The 4,319-nt window shown below is 41.2% G+C and overlaps 9 non-coding genes across 9 annotated transcripts; all 9 read right to left on the bottom strand.

The window, feature by feature from the left end:
- Positions 1 to 58: 58 nt before the first annotated feature.
- Positions 59 to 177, bottom strand: LOC113327450. The gene has a single exon (XR_003348942.1). It is a non-coding gene; the product is annotated as a 5S ribosomal RNA (ribosomal RNA).
- A 367-nt stretch (positions 178 to 544) lies between these two features.
- Positions 545 to 663, bottom strand: LOC113327392. Its single transcript, XR_003348932.1, has one exon. It is a non-coding gene; the product is annotated as a 5S ribosomal RNA (ribosomal RNA).
- A 375-nt stretch (positions 664 to 1,038) lies between these two features.
- On the bottom strand, positions 1,039 to 1,157 carry LOC113327056. The gene has a single exon (XR_003348716.1). It is a non-coding gene; the product is annotated as a 5S ribosomal RNA (ribosomal RNA).
- Positions 1,158 to 1,525: 368 nt separating this feature from the next.
- On the bottom strand, positions 1,526 to 1,644 carry LOC113327038. The gene has a single exon (XR_003348698.1). It is a non-coding gene; the product is annotated as a 5S ribosomal RNA (ribosomal RNA).
- A 466-nt stretch (positions 1,645 to 2,110) lies between these two features.
- Positions 2,111 to 2,229, bottom strand: LOC113327075. Its single transcript, XR_003348736.1, has one exon. It is a non-coding gene; the product is annotated as a 5S ribosomal RNA (ribosomal RNA).
- Positions 2,230 to 2,598: 369 nt separating this feature from the next.
- On the bottom strand, positions 2,599 to 2,717 carry LOC113327055. Its single transcript, XR_003348715.1, has one exon. It is a non-coding gene; the product is annotated as a 5S ribosomal RNA (ribosomal RNA).
- A 375-nt stretch (positions 2,718 to 3,092) lies between these two features.
- On the bottom strand, positions 3,093 to 3,211 carry LOC113327109. Its single transcript, XR_003348770.1, has one exon. It is a non-coding gene; the product is annotated as a 5S ribosomal RNA (ribosomal RNA).
- Positions 3,212 to 3,676: 465 nt separating this feature from the next.
- On the bottom strand, positions 3,677 to 3,795 carry LOC113327140. The gene has a single exon (XR_003348803.1). It is a non-coding gene; the product is annotated as a 5S ribosomal RNA (ribosomal RNA).
- A 367-nt stretch (positions 3,796 to 4,162) lies between these two features.
- On the bottom strand, positions 4,163 to 4,281 carry LOC113327380. The gene has a single exon (XR_003348930.1). It is a non-coding gene; the product is annotated as a 5S ribosomal RNA (ribosomal RNA).
- Between the last annotated feature and the right edge of the window lie 38 nt (positions 4,282 to 4,319).

The raw sequence follows: 4,319 nt of genomic DNA, 5'->3' as shown, positions 1-4,319 counted from the left end.
AACTAGTCGGCTCGCAGCCATAAGGAAAACCGCTAAAAAAATGGCAAAAAAAAAAAAAGGCAATCAACACGAGGACTTCCCAAGAGGTCACCCATCTTAGTACTAATCTCGCCCAAGCACGCTGAACTGTAGAGTTCTGATGGGTTCTAGTGCATTAGTGCTGGTATGATCGATTGCCGAAGATATTTTACCAAGTTTACTTCTTAACACGTCTCCAATGTATTGGTCCGAACTCCCCATTCGGCTCTTAATTCTTCGTGGCAAGTCCGATTCGGGAAAATGATGGTTTGTTGGAAACGTTGTGGCGAGGAGAATCCTTTCGTGCAATTATTTTGGATTAACAACCGCGTTTTGGTAGTATTTTAATAAAAAACTATTAAAATATTCAATTAAATTCACGTTTTGGATGAATTCCAAAAACCTGGGGAGGGCCTCCCAGGCTTCGTGCCATAAAAACCCATTCTTTCACTCGGGTAATCCCTTCGCTAACTAGTCGGCTCGCAGCCATAAGGAAAACCGCTAAAAAAATGGCAAAAAAAAAAAAGGCAATCAACACGGGGACTTCCCAAGAGGTCACCCATCTTAGTACTAATCTCGCCCAAGCACGCTTAACTATAGAGTTCTGATGGGTTCTAGTGCATTAGTGCTGGTATGATCGATTTCCGAAGATATTTTACCAAGTTTACTTCTTAACACGTCTCAAATGTATTGGGCCGAACTCCCCATTCGGCTATTAATTCATCGTGGAAAGTCCGATTCAGGCAAATGATGGTTCGTAGGACACATTATGGCGAGGAGAATCCTTTCGTGCAATTATTTTGGATTAACAACCTCGTTTTGGTAGTATTTTAATAAAAACTATTAAAATATTCAATTAAATGCACGTTTTTTGATGAATTCTAAAAACCTGGGGCGGTCGCCCTCCCAGGCTTCGTACCATAAAAACCCATTCTTTCACTCGGGTAATCCCTTCGCTAACTATTCGGCTCGCAGTCATAAGGAAAATCGCTAAAAAAATGGCAAAATAAAATAAAAAAGGGCAATCAAAACGAGGACTTCCCAAGAGGTCACCTATCTTAGTACTACTCTCGCCCAAGCACGCTTAACTGCAGAGTTCTGATGGGTTCTGATGCATTAGTGCTGGTATGATCGATTGCCGAAGATATTTTACCAAGTTTACTTCTTAACACGTCTCCAATGTATTGGTCCGAACTCCCCATTCGGCTATTAATTTTTCGTGGCAAGTCTGATTCGGGCAAATGATGGTTCGTTGGAAACATTATGGCGAGGAGAATCCTTTCGTGCAATTATTTTGGATTAACAACCTCGTTTTGGTAGTAATTTAATAAAAAACTATTAAAATATTCAATTAAATGCACGTTTTTGGATGAATTCCAAAAACCTGGGGCGGGCGCCCTCCCAGGATTCGTGCCATAAAAATCCATTCTTTCTCTCAGGTAATCCCTTCGCTAACTAGTCGGCTCACAGCCATAAGGAAAACCGCTAAAAAAATGGCAAAAAAAAAGGCAATCAACACGAGGACTTCCCAAGAGGTCACCCTTCTTAGTACTAATCTCGCCCAAGCACGCTTAACTGTAGAGTTCTGATGGGTTCTGGTGCATTAGTGCTGGTATGATCGACTGCCGAAGATATTTTACCAAGTTTACTTCTTAACACGTCTCCAATGTATTGGTCCGAACTCCCCATTCGGCTCTTAATTCTTCGTGGCAAGTCCGATTCGGGAAAATGATGGTTTGTTGGAAACGTTATGGCGAGGAGAATCCTTTCGTGCAATTATTTTGGATTAACAACCTTGTTTTGGTAGTATTTTAATAAAAACTATTAAAATATTCAATTAAATGCACGTTTTAGGATGAATTCCAAAAACCTGGGGCGGGCGCCCTCCTAGGCTTCGTGCCATAAAAACCCATTCTTTCTCCCGGGTAATCCCTTCGCTAACTAGTCGGCTCGCAGCCATAAGGAAAACAGCTAAAAAAATGGCAAAAAAAAAAAAGGCAAAACCCATTCTTTCTCTCGGGTAATCCCTTCGCTAACTAGTCGGCTCGCAGCCATAAGGAAAACCGCTAAAAAAATGGCAAAAAAAAAAAAAGGCAATCAACACGAGGACTTCCCAAGAGGTCACCCATCTTAGTACTAATCTCGCCCAAGCACGCTTAACTGTAGAGTTCTGATGGGTTCTAGTGCATTAGTGCTGGTATGATCGATTGCCGAAGATATTTTACCAAGTTTACTTCTTCACACGTCTCCAATGTATTGGTCCGAACTCCCCATTCGGCTCTTAATTCTTCGTGGCAAGTCCGATTCGGGAAAATGATGGTTTGTTGGAAACGTTATGGCGAGGAGAATCCTTTCGTGCAATTATTTTGGATTAACAACCGCGTTTTGGTAGTATTTTAATAAAAAACTATTAAAATATTCAATTAAATTCACGTTTTGGATGAATTCCAAAAACCTGGGGAGGGCCTCCCAGGCTTCGTGCCATAAAAACCCATTCTTTCACTCGGGTAATCCCTTCGCTAACTAGTCGGCTCGCAGCCATAAGGAAAACCGCTAAAAAAATGGCAAAAAAAAAAAAAAGGCAATCAACACGGGGACTTCCCAAGAGGTCACCCATCTTAGTACTAATCTCGCCCAAGCACGCTTAACTATAGAATTCTGATGGGTTCTAGTGCATTAGTGCTGGTATGATCGATTTCCGAAGATATTTTACCAAGTTTACTTCTTAACACGTCTCAAATGTATTGGGCCGAACTCCCCATTCGGCTATTAATTCATCGTGGAAAGTCCGATTCAGGCAAATGATGGTTCGTAGGAAACATTATGGCGAGGAGAATCCTTTCGTGCAATTATTTTGGATTAACAACCTCGTTTTGGTAGTATTTTAATAAAAACTATTAAAATATTCAATTAAATGCACGTTTTTTGATGAATTCTAAAAACCTGGGGCGGTCGCCCTCCCAGGCTTCGTACCATAAAAACCCATTCTTTCACTCGGGTAATCCCTTCGCTAACTATTCGGCTCGCAGTCATAAGGAAAATCGCTAAAAAAATGGCAAAATAAAATAAAAAAGGGCAATCAAAACGAGGACTTCCCAAGAGGTCACCTATCTTAGTACTACTCTCGCCCAAGCACGCTTAACTGCAGAGTTCTGATGGGTTCTGATGCATTAGTGCTGGTATGATCGATTTCCGAAGATATTTTACCAAGTTTACTTCTTAACACGTCTCCAATGTATTGGTCCGAACTCCCCATTCGGCTCTTAATTCTTCGTGGCAAGTCCGATTCGGGAAAATGATGGTTTGTTGGAAACGTTATGGCGAGGAGAATCCTTTCGTGCAATTATTTTGGATTAACAACCGCGTTTTGGTAGTATTTTAATAAAAAACTATTAAAATATTCAATTAAATTCACGTTTTGGATGAATTTCAAAAACCTGGGGAGGGCCTCCCAGGCTTCGTGCCATAAAAACCCATTCTTTCACTCGGGTAATCCCTTCGCTAACTAGTCGGCTCGCAGCCATAAGGAAAACCGCTAAAAAAATGGCAAAAAAAAAAAAAAAGGCAAAACCCATTCTTTCTCTCGGGTAATCCCTTCGCTAACTAGTCGGCTCGCAGCCATAAGGAAAACCGCTAAAAAAATGGCAAAAAAAAAAAAGGCAATCAACACGAGGACTTCCCAAGAGGTCACCCATCTTAGTACTAATCTCGCCCAAGCACGCTGAACTGTAGAGTTCTGATGGGTTCTAGTGCATTATAGCTGGTATGATCGATTGCCGAAGATATTTTACCAAGTTTACTTCTTAACACGTCTCCAATGTATTGGTCCGAACTCCCCATTCGGCTCTTAATTCTTCGTGGCAAGTCCGATTCGGGAAAATGATGGTTTGTTGGAAACGTTATGGCGAGGAGAATCCTTTCGTGCAATTATTTTGGATTAACAACCGCGTTTTGGTAGTATTTTAATAAAAAACTATTAAAATATTCAATTAAATTCACGTTTTGGATGAATTCCAAAAACCTGGGGAGGGCCTCCCAGGCTTCGTGCCATAAAAACCCATTCTTTCACTCGGGTAATCCCTTCGCTAACTAGTCGGCTCGCAGCCATAAGGAAAACCGCTAAAAAAATGGCAAAAAAAAAAAAGGCAATCAACACGGGGACTTCCCAAGAGGTCACCCATCTTAGTACTAATCTCGCCCAAGCACGCTTAACTATAGAGTTCTGATGGGTTCTAGTGCATTAGTGCTGGTATGATCGATTTCCGAAGATATTTTACCAAGTTTACTTCTTAACACGTCTC

The sequence above is a fragment of the Papaver somniferum genome, unplaced genomic scaffold, assembly GCF_003573695.1.
Source record: "Papaver somniferum cultivar HN1 unplaced genomic scaffold, ASM357369v1 unplaced-scaffold_10, whole genome shotgun sequence".
In the NCBI taxonomy this organism is placed as follows: Eukaryota; Viridiplantae; Streptophyta; class Magnoliopsida; order Ranunculales; family Papaveraceae; genus Papaver; species Papaver somniferum.
The sequence above is the reverse complement of the archived record's forward strand: the minus strand, read 5'-3'. Positions and strand labels throughout refer to the sequence as shown.